This window comes from Excalfactoria chinensis, chromosome 2 (genome assembly GCF_039878825.1).
Source record: "Excalfactoria chinensis isolate bCotChi1 chromosome 2, bCotChi1.hap2, whole genome shotgun sequence".
In the NCBI taxonomy this organism is placed as follows: domain Eukaryota; kingdom Metazoa; phylum Chordata; class Aves; order Galliformes; family Phasianidae; genus Excalfactoria; species Excalfactoria chinensis.
In genome coordinates this window covers 114,533,055-114,552,309 of record NC_092826.1, presented here as the reverse complement: position 1 = coordinate 114,552,309, position 19,255 = coordinate 114,533,055, and the positions used below count along the sequence as shown (strand labels likewise).

The following is a 19,255-nucleotide window of genomic DNA, read 5'->3' as shown; positions in this document are numbered from 1 at the left end:
CTGTGAGAGGGAGGCACCTACTGGCTGGCACATAAAGCATCAAGTTGGAAACTTATTTTTCTGAACACAATGGGTGTTGCTATGCTGCAGCACTTACTGGGCATAAAACAAAAAGACCTCAGCACACCCCAGTTTAATGTTGACTTAAGATGCCAACTCAGATGAATAAATCACTTGGCTCTCCTGTTCTCACCTTCATAGATGAGATCACTGACTCCACTGCAACTCATCAACTCATACATGAAGGGTCTTCTGTAATATGGTGGTACAGTTCACTGCAACCAACAGCTGAGAAAAGAACTCAGGGGGTGGGAGAGTAAAGAATCGTCCTGTCCATCCCAGCAGCACGCTACAATACTGAGCTCTTGCTTCATCTGAGAAACATTCAAGGAATGCGTGAGACTGGAGCTAACACCAGTCATGCAGACCAAAAAGAGAAAGAGTGAATGAAAACAACTGAAGATGTTCTCTGGAAAACACATCCCATCCCATGCCCATCAAATCTGTGAAAACAATACAAAAGGGTTTGCTACACTTACCAAGAAATCTTTTTGTGGACAAATTATTGGAGGCAGGATAGTGAATATTCATAAGATAGACAAAACATAAAGTTGACCTTGGGTTATAATTTCTTCTATGTGATCAAAACAGCCAAGATGGAACATTAGAAACCATTAGAAAAGGAATAGGACAATAAAAACTCCAACCAACAGTACACATCACCGTTCTTTACCAATCAGTAGTGTACCTGGCACACTGGGAATGTTCTGTTGATACAGGCTGGTTTAGCAATAGGGATCAGTATTTAAGTTTAAGGACCAGTATATTAGTTTAGCAAAAGGAATCAGTGAGTGCTAGTTCTAAAACTTTCCATTTCAACTGCTTGGTGTGTGAACAGCTTTATTCTTCTCAATGATTCTGCTTCACAGGAGCACTGGAGTCACAACAGACTACCTTTACCCTTGCATCCACCAGGCGCATTGACTTCTTCCTTGGATTTCATATATATTGTTTTGAATTAGAGTGCACTAAGAAAGTTGCTTATATGGCCTAACAAGTAATGGAAATTTGCCAAACTGGGGAAAAACAGTGAAAGGTCAGCCAAAAGTCACTGTGAAGAAGCTGATGGAGAAATAAAAGGAGGAAGAAGGTGACTGTATGATCACCTTAGATACAGCTGCACATGTCCAGAAGGATATTAGCATATATTAATGAGTTATTGGAAAAGAAAGAATATGTATGCCAATGTATTACACATGAATGTCTTAAAATGTAGAGCTCAAACTCTGCGAGAGCATGCTTGATTTGTTACTTGCCCGGTACGTATTGTGAGGAATAAAGGAATGCCACTTTCTAACAGCATGCTGAAGCCAAAGAGTTTTCTTCCCAGATTTCAGTTGACACTATTCATCCCTCTCTCATTTCCAAAATGATTCAATAGGCTGAGGTGAGGCACCAAGAATGGCTCCTGCAAGAAATCAAATTCAGAGCTGGAAAAAGATGGCTTCTAATTTCTTGTTTTAGACTGAAGGAGGACGTGACAGAAGTCTGCAGTGCTGGGTGGCATGAGGGGAGCAAGGAGTGGATTAGGCCTCACAACACAAGCAGGCAGCTAAACTATCAGTCAGAATGCTGAAAAACAAGCAGGAGTTAAGTGGTATTACAAATAAAACAGAAAACAAACAAAATAACACAACCCAACAGCAACAACAAAAAACACCAAAATCCAATAGATAGCCAAACTGAGGAATTCATAGTCACAAGATATAACAGAGATCAGCAGGTCAAACAGCCCAATGATCCTATCCTTTACAATCATCACGATGCACTGTGGGTTTAATTGGCCTTACTTCTCTGCAGGATACCCTGGCAACTGAGCACTGAAAGCTGCAGAAGTGTTGGTAGACTAGGATGAGACAGCCATACAACATAGCAACACAACATTTTTTCCTAAAGTAGGGCTGTGAGGAATAGCCTCATACACTGGCAAAGAAACTGGCCTGAATGATACCTTTACCAAATCTATCTTCTCAGCAGAACACTGGTTGATCATTAACAAGTCATTAAAATGTGTACAAAGCATAAAGATTGGTCCATGTCCCAGGGCACTTTCCACATTAAAGGCTTTAAGGTTTTTGTGGGCTGCATTTGGGAGCACACATCTGTTTACCAGCTGCCCACCAATGCCTGTAAATCCCAGCTTAATGCTTATGTTTTGCCTGAGGAATGACACACGCAGAGTTTATATAGGCAATGCACTTTGCCATGCATTACACATGCATTAGTTAACTTGTAACATCCTTGCTAGCCACCATTTTACCTATAGCAGCAGTCAGGTCTTTGACCACAATGCTCCTTTATTTGACAAAACTACATTTTTATGCAGGAGACAGCATGACAGATTCTTCCCAGGTCAGTCAGGAGAAAGTCCCAAGGTCAGCTTCTGTCCTAAGGCACGCAGAGGGGTTGCATTTGACCGGGAATGCACTGGTTCCTGCTATCAGCTGCTCCATCAGTGGCACAGTTTAATGTAAAAATAAAGAGGGGTGGTGCAAAACCTTGCTGCAGACAAACAGCCTGCCTTAAAAAGCGCTTATTTCTCTAGAAGGGCACTCGGTGAAACAGTGGGAAGGCAATGACCTCCACAGTGCTTAAACTCTAAACCTGACCTCGGCCAAGAAGGCCGAGGCCTCCTCTCGGCCTGGCCTCCTCTCCAGCAGTCATGATAGATGGGAATAAAAGGGAAGGCACTGCTCCCTCTTCCTGTATGGCACCACCTTCACTTCCATGAGAAACACCTTCCTATTGTTCAGCAATGCCTCTGATGTGAAATTCACCTTTTACAGTCTGTGCAGCTTCCTGACAGTGCTGGGAGAAGCAGTGCTACTAGAGCCAACGCCATGGGCTGCAGCTGACGGCACCGTGTGTCTCCAGGCATTGTTCACTGCAATTCCTGCCGTGCTTTGCCCTTCAGCAGCAGACACGAAAAATGTAAGAGTGCCATACATCCAAACACAAAAGGACTTGCTTTTTCAGGTGCTCTAGGAGGGAATTTTCACTCAATGCTGTTTTTGAGTATGAACTTTAAAGTTATAAAGCAAAACAGTCACAAAGAAACACACGCTACTGGACGGGACTGATATCCCTCTGTTTCCTAATGGTTCCTTTTGTGCTTTTTAAGAAACAGCACACTTGAAGATCCAAACACATTTGGTTTTAAAACTAGCAAATAAGTGCCATACTTTATTTTTTTCTTTTTAAAACCCTCATTATAAATCATCAAAACAGGTGAAGCAACAAGGTTAAGTGTTCTTGTATTTAACATGCAAATATTAATGCATTTTGGAGCTATGAGTAGAAGCCGTAGCTGATTTCTCTGAGGAACAACATTCACAAATAGGTCATTTAAATTGCCCCATACAAGCAGTACGGGAGCAAAAACGCAGCCCATGTGAGCCATGGGGATAATTCATTGAGCTGATTTCTCATGAGTCCTATCATCAAATCCATGTGACGCCTGACTTCAAGTTTAAAATATCTCCATGCTGATTTTAATTTCAAAATACCTCTGTACAAAATTACGTGCAGATTTGAGAGCTGACATCAGTAGCAAAATTCAAGTACTTAGCGGAACGAGTTAAAACAGCCTTGCAGGTTTTCCTTGTTACAATTCAAGGTTCCAAACAAAACACACCTAAGCACACAAACTGGGACACCACAGTGGCACGTTGCTTTTTAACCCCTATTTTGAGATTTGAAGCTGAGATTAGACAAGGGAGGGAGTTTATAGGGATGCAAAATCTCACCTTGAGAAAGAAAGGGTTTCAGGAGTACCAATGCATTTTTAACTGAAGGATGGGGTCTGCCCCCACCGTCCTCCAGGAGCAGGTTTTCAGTTGGGATTTTTGGATCACAAGCTCAACATACTACCTTCTGTTTGTGCGAAATTATTGTTTCCTAATGCTAGTTCACAAAGATACAGGAGTTTTTCTGAGAGAGGCTACTTTAAAGGCAAGTAGTAGAGATATATTTCCACAGTTAAAGACCACGGTACAGCCCTAGTGCTCTGGGTATTATTTATCCCATATAATGCACCCATACAAACTGAGTGTGTAGGTTTAACCTGTTGCATACACTGAATGTGTGTTTCTCTTTGATACTATTGGGAAGTGCATTCTGAGGAAATGATAACCCTTCCACAGAGAAATTAAAGTGAAAGACTGTTAGCTTCAGTAATCTCTAACTGTCAGAAATCTCCTTTTCTCTTTTAGTCTGATTTAAATAGGAAAAAAAAGCTCAGAATTCTGAGCTTGGAAAACACATGATCATACACGTCAACCTGAATGTGTTTTCCCCATTGTAGCTATTTATTATCATTATTTTTATTAGTATAACTATCATTGTTTCTTCACGAACATAATGGTAGGAAGCTTTGCTCCTTTGTTTAAATAAATTCATGTCAATGAAAAAAGTTTGAGGTATTTTTTTGTTCTTCTACCTTGGACTTACCACTCTTTCTACATACAGACTTTTCCTTAGGAAAGGAATCTCCCTTCATCTCCCAAAAGAATTCAAGCTCCCTGGGCTAGAAAACTGCTGGTTTCCCGGCGCAACGATTTGTGTAAGTTCTTTTTCAGATTTGGTGCACATAGAATCATAGAATCATAGAATTACTCAGGTTGGAAAAGACCTTGAAGATCATCAAGTCCAACCACAGCCTAACCAGTAGCCTATCTCTTAAAAAACAACCACGAAACAACACCACAACAACAAACCTCTGCTAAATCATATCCCGGAGAACCACATCCAAACGGCTCTTAAACACATCCAGGGATGGCGATTCAACCACCTCCTTGGGGAGCCCATTCCAGTACCTAACCACCCTTTCTGTAAAGAAGTTCTTTCTAATATCCAACCTAAACTTGCCCTGGTGCAACTTGAGGCCATTTCCCCTCGTCCTGTCACATGTACAAGTTAAACACACCCACTCACAAAGAAAGTCATCCTGCCCTCTTTGAACGTTAGAAAGGTGAACTATTTTTAAATGTGAATTCCTAACCATGGTTACCTATGAATTACAACTGATTATTTATGTAGTGCACTTTGTTTAAATGGTATCTACTTTCTTCAGGAGAACAATGCAGCATACAGCTGCTTTATTAATAATGACATCGGCTCTTTGTTGCTATTTTTACATTTCCACCTTCCTGTTAGGCCACGTAAATAGAGATGCCCATAATTAGCGGACGAGCAGTATTGTTTCACAAATCCTAACTGTTACATTACAATAGAAAGCTCATTACTTCTTTGGAAATAACTTTACTTCATAGTTATGCAGCTTTATGACTGTGTGTAATGTGGTGTGATGGGAAAAACAAAGAGAATAACTGCTAAGAAAGCCTATTGCTGCATTCCATTTCTACTCAAAGATCAGTAACACATTAAATGGTTTTTTTAATTTTATTTTTAGAATGAAGCTATTTTTTCATTTCCAGCTGAATACGTAGAGATTGGCTTTATACAAGAAAGAAATTTAGCTCCCTGTGAGAGGAAGTCCTCCAATCACCAAAAGTTGAAGTAGTTCCCCCTTGTCTGACAAACTGTAGACATGAAAATGAGCCTGCAAACAAATCTGCCATATTTCTTCACTATTTCACTGCCTGGACCCTCATACCAATGTCCATCCCCAGGAACCACTATCCATCTTTTACAAAGACCAAATCACACGCTGTAGAAGTACCTCACTGAAAAATCCTTTTTCTTGCCTGAGAAAACTGGTTTCCTTCTTGAACATATTTTGTAGATAATGTGACAACACAGAAGGACAGCATGCTTATATATGTGTTATATTTGCACACGACTTTCTGAAAGCATTTGTGTCCATAAACTTCACATTCAGAAAGGACCTTTGTGACCACGTGGCACCACACAAAGAATTCAACCTACAGAATGTTCTTTGGAAAGAGATGTCTTAATGAAGACATTGCACACGATAGGATTCAGCTTACAGAATCAAGGTACCACAGAACCATTAAGGTTGGAAAAGAGCATGAAGATCACCTCGTCAAAATATCAACTCATCCCCCCCAAGCCCACTGACCACATCCCTCAGTGCCACATCCACACTGTTCTTGAACACCCCCAGGGATGGTGACTGCACCACCTCCCTGGGCAGCCTGTGCCACTGCAACACAACTCTTTCAGAGAAGAAAACTTTCCTAATATCCAATCTTCTCTCTCAATAAGCTGCCATGCTGCCAATTGCACTAATTGCTGAAAACCCCAGCCTCACTTCAAATCTGAATTTGTCTAATGCCACTTTCCAGGTATGTCCTTTTCTCACATCTCTACTAGTACTGATAAATCAAATATACCTTTGTATTAAAAGCTGTGTTTATAAGTGTTGATGAGACACAACTGAAGAAGAGATAATCATAAATCTGTGCATGCATGTGCTTTCCTTATTATCAGAAGCAGTAGAAAAGGATTTACTTTGAAGGACTCGGGAACAGGGAAAATAGAGAATTTTCAGATGAGTCCCATTTAAGAGCCATTAACGCTGTTCCACAATTAATATTCGCAGAATAGTTTGGAGTGCAAAAGCAACTTTAAGATGAGCAGTTCTAAACAAGAGAAAATATTAATGCCAAAGGCAGAAAATTAATTGGACAAGCTTGAAAACAGACACTGTGGATCAGACATTCTCTTAGAGCAGTCCTTGTCATCAGCTCATTTTTTAGGTTCTGCAGAAAAAAACCCGCAAGCTTGAAGGTCTTCCCACAACGAGCCTGCTTTTTGTGATAAATACTCAAGTGGTGCATGCAGCATAGGAGAACAAAGTTAAAAAGCTCCACAGGATACCTGACACTTGAAATTCAAACTACCAAAGTCATAAATTAAGTATATATATGCCTGTGTGTAAGCCAGGGTGTAATGTTCCCCCAACTGCTTCAATGGGCCTTGTGTAAACAAAGAACAAAACAACTGGCTGCAAACGTCAGCTTTCTAGTGCAAGGAAAGCAAGTTTCCAGTCAAGGAAAAAAACCTTCATGACCTGTAGACACTGGCTTATTCAGATTTAAATAAGTGACCAGAGATGATTTAATGCCCCTCAGATGTCTACTTTGCTTTTCTGACAGAGGTTGCTGCCCCACAAGGGTGACAGCTGCACACAAAGCTGCTCATGAATTACTGCACACTGCTGCCCAGCATACCCAAGGTAAACAAATCACTGGCTTGGGTTATGGCTGTACACTGAACTGTGAGCAGCAGCCAGCAGCACGGCATGGGGAACTTTTAAACTGTCTGCATTACAGAGCTACCAGCCTGGAATCAGAGCTTCTGAATTTTCCTCCTGTAGTACATGAACAGAAAAATCAAGAAACTTTCAAGAACAATGAGTCCTTCTTGGCTGTTGCACTCCCTGTAGGCATTTATGCCTCACTCTCCCCACAAGAAAGCTAATAGCTTTTGGGTTTTATGCATATTCAACTACATTTCTGTCTCTAAATCATATTTTCCAACAAAGACTTCAAGACTTCTGCAAACTACTTGGGTTACCATGGATTGACACATGAGTGCTCAACCTTTTTGGCTTGCCTAGGCCACACTGAGTGAAGAGGAATTGTCTTGAGCTGCATAAATTGCTCCAAAAGTAACATCTCTTATTTATTTCCATGGAAACCACACCACAATAACACTATTTGACAGAGCAAATTCTCAGCTACAAAACAGTGCTTTTCAACACAGCATTAGCTATGTATTTTTGCCATCAATGATGGAGGTGGTGACTTACTGTTGCCACTGCTAGAACCCACCACCTTGCGGTGCCAACATCCACTGTTTGGTCCTCATAAACATTCATCAGGTATTGATGAATGTCAATGGGCACCATTTTTTCCACATGGAGAAATTCAGTTCCACCCCTCGGCTTCAGATGCGCTTCCATGTCAGACTCCATTCTGTCAGACTGCCCCTCTGCTGCCATCTGTCACACAGCAACAACATGTAATGGAATAGTGGTGGGAAGGTGCAGCCTCTACTGCTGTACCACCACCATCTGCATCTGACATCTTGGGACAACGGAATAAAACAAGAGGCATTACTTTCAGAGCAGCCCTCATAAAATACACAATATTACTAATAGATACATAACAAAACATCTTAATTTCTGATATTTTTCTTAAAACATTAAAAAGGAGTGGAACAAAACCATAAATCCAGTGGGATATTTGACCATGTTTTAGTGAAACCAATGCATCAATCAGGTTTGGTGGGATTGGCTGCAGTTCTTATTAAGCTCCCAAGGTATTCATTGGAGATTTTTGATGAAATTTTTCTCCTCCTGTACTTCATCCTTGAAAACAGTTGCTCACAAATGTGCGTGCTGCCAAAAAGCGATGACATGAATGAAGTGTGATTGTAAAGCGAAGGATATTTTTCTCTGTTAAAATAAGGATTATGAAAGTTTGGCAAAGAGACGTGATCAGGTTTTTGAGTTGAATATCTGAGTGCATCTCTCTGCATTCCATTGGAAAATTTCCAGGCCATGTATTTGCATTGACTGTCACAAACATAAATTGTTGATTTATTTTATTTTATTTTATTTTATTTTATTTTATTTTATTTTATTTTATTTTATTTTATTTTATTTTTTGCAATCTTGTAAGCCGTTCTCAAATTCCTTCATCAAAACAGAAAGCACAACTGTGTTTTTCACTGTTCAGAGCACTGTGTTTAGCCAGTGTATCACAATGCATACAACTACTTGCCATCTCTTGAGTCAGCTCTGCACAGCACCGCTCTCCCTGTGCCCTGATTTCAGCCAGCACAGAGTTAATAACTGGTTTGGTTCTTGTTGATTGATGGGTGCATTCCTGGGGCCAATCAGTAGTGAAGAGCCACCTCCCCTTATAGCGAGGGCCTTGGCAGTGTCACATTGCCAGCTATGCTGCACTGTGGATTGGACATGCATGAATTAGTGGGACCCCCACGCCTGAGCAACTACAAGTCACAGTGGAAAGGTATTCCCTACACACTGCCCTTCTAGCTCCTCTGCAGGCACAGCACTTTTCTTCAGACAAAGCCTGTTGTTAGCTTGCAGACCAGTACAACTCGCAGACATATCAGCAAAGCTTGCTCACCTTGCCAGCACAAGGCTGGAATTTTGGAAGACAGGCCAATCTCTTCAGCCTGAGACCCCAAAAAATCTAAAAAAATACAAGCACTGCATGCTTGCTCTCCAGCCTTTCTTATCCACTTATCCTCACCCATCACAGATGCTGAGGCAGAAGGTCAGGACACATGGCTATGTCTCACATCATGGCTTCATGAAGAGCACAGACTAAACTGTGCGAGCAGAGGACACTACTGACCACCAGTGGAGGAGTCTAGCACAGGTCACAGCTTGCTGTGGTTAGGGACATAGGGATGCGGTCCATCTCTGTCTTGGTGCAGGTGGTTATGGACAGTCAGCAACCGAATTCATTGTGAGCAGTCTGCATTTGACCTGCAGTCCAGTAACAGGAAATGATGCAGTGCTCATGCCAAGTAACAAGGGAGAGAGCTCAAAATAATGCAGCAGCCAAGGAGTGGAGTGGGTTACAGGCTGAAGCTTTGCTCTAGTTGTAGGCTCTGCTCCCATCCAAGTAGATCTTCTGGAAAACTGGAGCCTTTTCCTGTAGTTTTGTTTAAATTATAACATCCCCAGTATATACAACCAACTAAATGATATTTACTTAGCTTAATTCCACACCTTTCCTCTTCCCCTTGCCTCACATTCAGACCACAGCTTTCTTCCCAGTATTCTCATCCCGAGGACTACAATAGAGCAGATACAACCAGTGAGTATTTCAGGTATCTGCTCCCACTCTAAGTGCCCATTTTCCCTCTGAGGGGGAAGGGAAGGCCAGGAGCCAGTAAGCTGATACTGGCATTTTCCTTAAAAGGTCTGTGTGTGGGGTCAGAGTTGTTTAGTATATTTTCCCCAGAAAGCTTTATTTTCGTTGTTTCAAGTCAAAGGTGGAAAATCAGAGAGGGAAAATTCTTCAGAAAGCTCAAAATCAGAAGAATACAAAAAGAAGTGCTTCACAGATCCCCTTACTTCAAACTACCAACTATTCCCACATTAAAATCCTCACACTGAAAACAGCCCACTGAACTGTGCACAGAGACACATCATCTAACTTCCTGCAGCAGACAAATTACAGGTCTAGCGAACAGAACTGCAAGCAGAAAGGAATTAGGCTACTGAAGCATTTCATTAGCTGTGAGCTTCTCTAGATCACACCAGGGGAAAACGAAGAACACGGCAAGTAAAGTGATTTGCCTTTGATACAGGAGAATGCATATGCAGCCTTATATTAATCGAGTGATGAGGCAGGAAAGTCACGGGACACATTCATTTGTTGTATAGGAATGCATTTAGACTGACGTTTGTGACATAGTGCAGCTCTGATGCCTAGGATTAATGAATACACTGAAGTTAAGGTGATGCAGATGTAACAAAATAACTAATGCTTCACTACAAAGCAAGATACTTGTATCTGTGGCATTCATGGCCACAGGCAGCTTTCAAGAAATACATCCATTAGACATTTGGGTTACAGAAGGGCATGCCTGAAGAAGGATTGGCACGGCTTCCCTTTTTACCACCAATCAGCAGCTCTGTTCAAGCCAAAGAAAGCAGACAAAAAATGCATGCACAGAAGGGGTAAATAACCCTGCAGCAAGACACTGCCTTGAAGCAATTTTACTGCACCTTTCATTTTCCCAAAGTCAGTTTTAGTACAATAGGTCAAACAAACAATGGGTAAAGAGTTGGGCCCCTCCCGATCTCTACTTATCTTGACACCAAGTGCTGCACACAGAGGTCTCAGGGAGGAAAGCCTTAAGGAAGATAGCCTCTTTCATTAGACTAACCTACGGCAGAGGCCAAAACAACCCAGGAACACTTCTTTCTTCATCACTGAACGGAAGGAACAAAGCTGATCCTTCACCAAAGGCAACAAGTGGGTAGGAAATGACAGTAGGAAAGGAGCTGCTGATCTGTAGGAGCTCAGCAAACAACAGACGTGCCAACAAGCTACGAAACCTGCTTGTAGCCAGGCTTCCCTGGTCTCTGTGTTACATGCACAGAGATGCTGGATGTCTGAAGTCAGTGGGAATTTTACAACAGATTTTAATGGTATCAAAAACTAAATCATTACCATCTTCTTTTCATAATTACTGTTTTGATTCCCATCAACTCATCTGGACTCTCTTTGCACCACGTCTCAGGATCATCTTCTTGTTTGTGTACGTTGTCTATTTAACAGAGAAATAGCAGCTAGGACAAGGCAAAACTGTGCATTCTAAAACACATTTCTCCATGATATTTTGTTGTACATGAGATCTAAATTGAAGAGGTACATTGAAAAAATTAAGATCAGTAGAAAACAGTCAGTTTTGAAATGACAATGGCTGCAGCCATAGTTCCGGGGCTTTTAGGGGTTAGCATTCAACCACTCCGTTTACTAAGACAGTGAAAACCGAACGTAACCAAGCTCAGAGAATTCCATCTCATTTATTGCTCCGTGCTCTGTTTAATTTTAACTTGACCTGGCAAAATACTTCTTGAGATTCCCCATCTCATCTCTGACACACTGTCCTGACTTGCTTACTTTAGGCAAACATTTGCTAGACAGTCCTCTGTTACTGCACAAAGAGAACATCAAGTTCTTTGTGCAAATGTCTGGTCATGTTTCACGATGGTCAAAGTCCAGAAAGAAATCCCAAATGTGAATAAAATGTTTGTAAACATTATTCTGCGTTCCTACCCTTATTTTTGCTGAGAAGAGAAAGGGAAAAATCTTGAAACAGCTGAAACGAATGACAAAGATGTCGAGTCCTATTAATGTAAGACTTATTCAAAACAGTAAGAACTGTGGTTTCTGGTTTCTGTGGAAGTAAATATAGCAATTTCTCAATTATAATTATCTTCCTGAGCTGTAGAAATTTTACTTGATATTTAGACTCTGAGAACAGCCAAATTCATATGCACTGGAACAAAAACAAAACAAAAGCAAAATCAAACAATAATAATGTACTGTCTGTACGGTGCTACACCACAAGGAAGAAGAAATGTTTTCATCCTGGAGGTCAGCCGGCAACCTGCAAGTCATGTAACTGTTGTGACTCTCCTCTGCATCCCAGTGATCACTGCTTATGCACACAGTGAGGCTCCAAAATATAAATCAGAAATTCCGACAGAGATCCTGCTTTTCCATGTGCTCACCCATTTCTTATACCGAAGTACTATTCAGCTTTTATCTAAAAGCTTGCCTTTCTGGGACATAGTTTTAGATCTGTCCAAAACCCAGTCTGCCTAATCTGCCCCGTGCCTATAGCATTCACAGTTAATTAGACCTGAAGTATTTGTTTAGTTAAAAGAAAGCCCCTTCAGCAATGCAAGAAACTAATGCCACAATAATTCACAAGTAACCTCCTAAATCATTGTATTAATGTTGCAACATTGTTTTTAAACGCCACAGTACTTTATCACAGTTTTGTCCAGCTATAGTTTTGTGAAACCATTAATGATGGGTGTCTTACAGTGAGCAGAGCCTGTTCTTTCAGCTGCCTCACATCTCTCACCATAAGACCCTGTTTTGCCAAACTCTTATGGCAGGAGCTGCGCCTTCTATGTGATCTGTGCCAAGCCCAAGGAAAGGCTGTCCTGATGGAGATCCTGCAAAGCAGACCTTCAGCAAGTTGTCCAGAGCTGTGGGGCAGGCAGGCTTGAAGGGATAAAAGAACTAAACCCACCTTTCCCCCGAAAAACAAGTAAACAAACAAACAAACAACAAAAACCCTTAAAGAATTATGAAATTATGACTGGGACAAAGAGGCAGAGGAGTGAGCAAGTCAGAGGTAGGCACAGCCATATGTTAAAGTATCTTTCTGTTAAGTAAGCAACAGCGCCAGAGAGAAAGTTCTTCACACATCTTCATCCTATCCCTAGTAAATACACATGGTGCTGCAGCCTGTAATTACAGGACCACAGATTTTCCTCTCCTCTGTAGCACCACCTGCGTGCAGCAGCAGAATGGATAGCTGCCTTCAGAATTTCAAAGAGAAGGCATTAAAATTAAAGCCAAAAATATCCACTTCTTGCCAAATTTTTGCTGGAAAACTGTTTTGTTTTTTCTTTTTTCTTTTCTTTTTTTCCCAAAATACTTACCATGGCATTGCACTTTGTTTCTTCTGAACATAGCTCTTACTGACTTGCCTATGGCTGCAAATAATCATTTCTTTTGCACCTCAGACCCAAAGTCAGTGACCCAGAAAACAAGGGGTAAAGCAAGCACACTGAAAAGCCCACTCAGCTTAGCATCTCAGGAATCTGCTCAACTTAGCATCTCGCAGGAACAATGTGATGTAGGCAAAAGATAAAACTCAGATTTTCCAAGGAAGCTACTGGCCAGGAGAGTGTCTTTTCTCCTAGAGTAATCCCTTTCCTTACTCACATCTCCAGTACTGCTTGGAACACACAGTACCCTAGTCTACTCCCAGGAAAACCTTCCTGCTCCGTGACCGTGACAGAAGCTCCTTGATGAAAGCTGCGTGTATTGTAGCTGTGCTCTGAGCCTACAGAAGATAACAGTACATTAGTTTGTGCCTTGAGAGCTGCATCAGCAGTGGCAGGCACCCACCCATAGGATCACCCTCCTTCACCTGATCCTGTCAGAGGTTGCTCAGAAGGGTCTGCAAGTAGAGACAGCCCAAGGCAGATTTTATCACTTAAGTGCCATTTTAAAGATAAACTGTAGAGGTTGAACTTTTGGTGGAGGCTTCTCCTGGCCGTCCCTCTGCCTCTCAGTGTTTAACTCCTGCCTGAAACCTTCTCCACATCCCAGTTTTTAAGTTTCTGCCATACCTCCTCATATTTCAAAACTGCACGGCCTTGTGTCAGCTATTATCTGCAGCAGGAGTTGCAGCCTTGGGAATAGGATGATCGGCAAATGAAAAGAGACGAGGATGCTAAAATACATGTCAAAGGAACTCTTTAATGTAATCACTACACATACATTAAATGGGGAAAAAGAAAGGATCTCGTTAGTGGCTGTCTCATTTCCAGGCTGAATGAATGGAGCCTGTGCAGAACAGTGTCACCTTGAATCTATTTAAATGCAGGCCTGGATAAAGCAGGCACATTTGAAGCTGATGACAGAAACCCGTCTTGTTCTCAGGTATGAAGCAGAGGTTTTTACAGGTTTCCTTTTAATTTGCGCACATCAGGCTATCAGCTAAACACAAACAGCAATTACTGGAGATGATGATCAGAGAGGCTTTCCCCACATGGCCCCCTTCCAGCCCTAACGAGGATTTTGCAGTGCGTTTGTTCTTTGTAACTAAATAATGATATATCCAAAGACCGTGACAACAAAATGCTGTTTATAACCTTGCTTTCCTAGTTCATCTCCATTCTACAAAGTCTAATTTTAGGGCATCTCAAACTGGACCAAAACCACTGTGGCTGTCCAGAATGAGCTGCTGTTGCAGCCTTGCTTTAATGACAGCAGTGTAATAAAACCCTTCTTGTTTTGCTTTGGAGGTTTTATCCCAGCAAAGCTGTGTTTGCACCTGGATCATCTGCACACACATATCTTGCAAAAACAAAGGGTATGAATTTTCACTCTCATGTTCTAATTCAGTAAAAATGGAGTCATGCTCAGAACAGATTCATTGAAAGGAACCAGGCTTCCAGCTCTTCCACTTCACCCATGTAAGGTAAGCTCCAAGCCTTCTTCTGGCCAGTCCCAGCTCCTACAGAAAGCAGTGACTCAGTGCTCCCGTTCTGCAGGCCATTCCTTCAGAAGCAGGTGAAATCAGTGCTAGCAGCTTCTACAGGAACTGGCTGAACAAAACGCCTTGCCAAAGATCTGACTGGCACTCAAATTCATTTGTGAGTTGATCGTAGAAAAGAGGGCTTGGTGCTCTCTCCAAGGGCAGTAGTTGTACTGCTTTTCTGGAATGGAAACAGGAACAAGCGCAGAAATATCACACTGCACAGCACTGGTTCTCCAGGCACACATGGGAGTGCTCCCTGCAGCCTGGAGCTTGCACTGAAAGGCTCCTGCTGCTGCTGCAGAGGATGAAGCATGCTGCTAATGGGTAAGACTGGCAGTCAGAAAGCTGGAGGTCTGTTACGGTTCCGACCCTCAGCTCATTCACCTTGTTGCCTTCCTCCTTTCTCTGTTAGCATTTTTACAGTGTTACCAGCAAATGCACCACTCCATCATACACGGCATGGAAAACAGGTTTTTTCCTGGCCAAGCAACCAGGAAGCCAGGCTGATTCCAGTAGAAATAGTGGGAGGACTATGAATTTTAGCGACAGAAGGCCAAAAAATAAAAAATAAAATAAAAAATTCACAACTACCTTTGGGTTGCATAAGAATTTTTGTAGGTACAGAGGAAAAGGATTGTCGTCTAGAGTTTGGCAGAGGTGAGGGAGAAGGAATCGTATTATATTCACTGTCCACCCAAGAAGAAAATTGATGCTTAAGCATGTCTTTAAAGCATTCTTCTCATGAAGAGATAATGGCATTTCATACATATTCCACCTTAACCTTAAGATATTGAGAATACTTTGCATTTTTGACCTTTTGTAAAATATCTGCATTCGATTTGAGAGGCATTTTCACCCTCTTACCATGTCAGCCCTAATAGTGCTCAACCTGCACTTGGAGTACATTCGATGCCATTTCTGAAAGTTCTGTTTTCTTGGGTGTCACCAAACACTTCTCCCAAGGAAACACCGTGAGCTCATCCAGGAAATCAAAAGCCTTTAGGAAACAGAACTCAAGTGAACAATACGATTCTGGAGGCAGATGGAAGTCACACAGATGTATGAATGCATGACACCAAGGACAACAGAATGATGGCACCTGAAAAAAGTGAGAGCTGAAACCTGACTTCAGTAGGGGTTTTGCCTGATCAAGAGGAAAGGATAGAGCCTAGACTTTGTACTGTATGTTTTCTTATTCATGTGCAGAAAGGTGAAGCTGCTGAATGAAGTGATTGATGAGAACAGAGTAGCTATTTCCCTCAGAAATTCAAAGTGAATCATTTTAAGACCACACTTACATGCACCTCTTTCAGACAAAGCACTTGTTCAGCATATCAGAAGATGCCTCAACACTGTCACCTTCATGCATGCAGACACATTTTGATTGCAGTAACAATTTTACTGCTAAAAGGAAAACAATCTCCACTGTTAATGATCCCAGAGGAAGCGCTGGGGCTGCTCAGGTGAGGGAAGGGGCTTCAGGAGGCTCCCCCTGTGTTTCTGAGGCTGTTCCAAGAGCTAGGGATGCAGGAGCATCTACACAAAAGCTCTAAACTGCAGGCAAAGAAAAAGCAAAACGTGAGGACAGTTTTAAGAGTGAAACGTAATTTATGTCTTCTAAGTTTTCTACAGTACATGTTCCCACTGTACTGTTTATCTTAACATCTCTATGATTTCATTGCTAACAGTTCAAAACCTGAAAACCCGTTAAAGATTGTGATGCATCTCCTTAGGCGTCTACTAAAGGGGAAAAGGCATAAACATTTGGAAATGACAGGTTCTGCTTTTGGTAACTTCTATGTTTCAAATTTGACAGTATCTATTTCACATTCCCAGGCTCACCATTGCACTGGAATAAGCAAGTTAAACAAGATTTCCAGTCTGAATTATGCCTCCAAAGGTTCATTTGAAGAATAAAGAAACAGTCATCCAAATTATTTTTATTCTCCAGAAAAACGTAAACGTGAAGCACAATTTTATGTGGCGCCAATAACATAAATAAGCACCTCTCAAGTTTCTATTTCAAGCACCTTTTGCATTCTGGGCATTTCACTCAAAGAGTAATGTATAGCATTAATCTGTGCAGCGTAAGGAAACATGACTGCAATTACAATTTACTCAAAATTACACCATCACAAGCTTTTGCTTGCAGCTGCAGCGTAACAACCTCTCAGACCACTTCCAGCTAGGTAATATTTGGTTTTGTTATGGACAAATAGCCATCACAAGCCTTAGAATTACTGGGGCAAGTTTCAAGAGAGACTCTGCATCTAGCAACACACTGGTGAGAGGGAACGGTCTGAAGAAATCAATGTCATTGTGCTGGAAAGTAAATACCTTTGTAACGCCATCCACGGCAACCACAAAACTCCACTTCTGCAAAGTGATCCATAATGCCTGACTTGAGGAACTGATTGAAAGCTCGGGAGGTATTGCTTGCCACCATTTATCAGAGCCATAAAATTCCCACAAATAGAGAGTCTTTCTAGGCCATCAGTGTATGGAAAAGAGACAGTCAAAAGACATCCCTGGAAATTACTGTACTTGCTTCTTTTGCAAATCTAAATCCTCCTTTTTAGGGGGTATGCTACAGAAATCAGCACCCGCTGCCTTCTGCACGATGCACCTTTACTGCAGCGTTAGCTCAGGAGACTGACACCTGAAGTCACTGAGATGCAGAAAAATTCCTTCTGTTGCCAGCAGCCGCCCAGCCCACTGAGACCAGCAAATACAGATCTCCTGAGTCAGGAGCCACTGCCTTGCTCATCTCACATCATGACTTCAGTGTTAAACTAAACTGGATAAACTTCCACACACCAAAGCTGTGTTTTACACCAGTTCCCAAAGGCCTCCCTTAGAAATCCAGTGGTATTATAAACCGACCCCAGTTCTTTCCCTTGCAAACAGCAGGAAGCCTTGCTTGCCCTCTGGCTGCATAGAAGGCAATGGCCATCTGCCATCACCTGGTAATTTACTGCTGACACCTCCAGCTGCAGCTCTGTGCTCACTCACTGGATGTGCAGTTCCAGATCCAATGGCATTACAGCATGAAGCTGAACCAGGTGTGGATACACAGTTACACCACTGCTGAATATGCATGGCCAGCCTCACTGTGGCTTTACGCTCGCTTTAAAGCAGCTACATGAAGACAGATAATACCTCACCCATCATCAAACCTGTCTTTATAAAGCCAACATCTCTTGAAGCAATTGGAAGCAGCAGGTTTAGTTAATGGCAGACTTGTGTTTTACAGCACGGCTAAGAACCTCCTCCTAGGAGCTGATAAATCTGAATGTACCATATCTGGTTACCAGCCCACCTGGAAATGCACACAGCCATTACTCATCTTCACAGCACCCACGCTGGGAAGGAGAGGGAGGGAAGAATAACAGAGATTCGCCCTTTATCTACAGAAAGAAGAGAGCTCTTGTTTCAGAACCAACAGCCACAAACTTCAGTGTGCATGTTGCTGATTGACAGTGGCAGTAATCAAACATGCAGTGCTAACTCTTCAGTGTTCCTGCTTCAAGCCCCTGGCTTAGCTTTAACACAGCATCCTAACAAACACGGTGTCTAGCTGATGAGTGGGTGAGAAACGAAAGCTGCTCCTAAAAGCATCCCCAATCCCTGCCCATCTAGCTGGTGTCTCAGAGCAGGGCAGCAGAAGCACAACTATGCAGGCACTACACAGCTGCTGCAGCTCAGAGCATGGCACACAGGCTGGAAGTAATCCATCAGGTTGAGAACTCCCAAGGTGAAATACAGACACAAACACAAGCCCGTCCCATGTACAGGTTTGCAACAAACTACAGGTTAACAGAGGACAGGGCTGACAGCTGGGGGGACCAGTACTGAAGGTCAGAAACACCACAAGCAGCCAATCTGTGCAGGCAAGACATCACTTTGAGATACACTGGATGATCACAACAGGCAGGATTCAGTGCCAATTTGAAATCCAAATCTTATGTGAAGCTAGCCACGATCTACTAAAGAACACTTTCCCTCAGAAAAAAATAATAAATAAAATCATACAGAACTATTGGAAATGGTTTGGCCAAAGATTCTCTGGGTTATTTTACTGGAAAAGTCATAACCAGGAGTTGTGTCACAAGCAAGACTGAAACGCAATGTTTCCAAATGGAAATGAACCTGGTTTTGTAGGTAATATTTCCATCGCCATCAAAGCAAAAGGGAAATTCAAAGAAAACTGGCCAGGGCGACAAGTCCTTTAAGCTCCTTAATTACTACCAGTGCAGATGAGCAGGCTCAGAGATACTCCGTGCCTGCTGTTTAACACTGAGATGGGCTCCCCGTGCCACCTGCCGCCATGGTGCACAACTGAACCGCAGCACGTGCCTGCTTGCATCTCCCCGAGCCCTGCGAAGACCAGAATTATAACAAACCCACGGGGCCCCCATCCTTCCTG

The 19,255-nt window shown here is 42.2% G+C and overlaps 1 protein-coding gene across 1 annotated transcript in view; it reads right to left on the bottom strand.

Annotated features, from left to right (window-relative positions):
• CMTM8 (CKLF like MARVEL transmembrane domain containing 8) overlaps nt 1-19,255 on the bottom strand; it is a 34,144-nt gene that overhangs the window by 14,330 nt on the left and 559 nt on the right. The window lies entirely within an intron of this gene.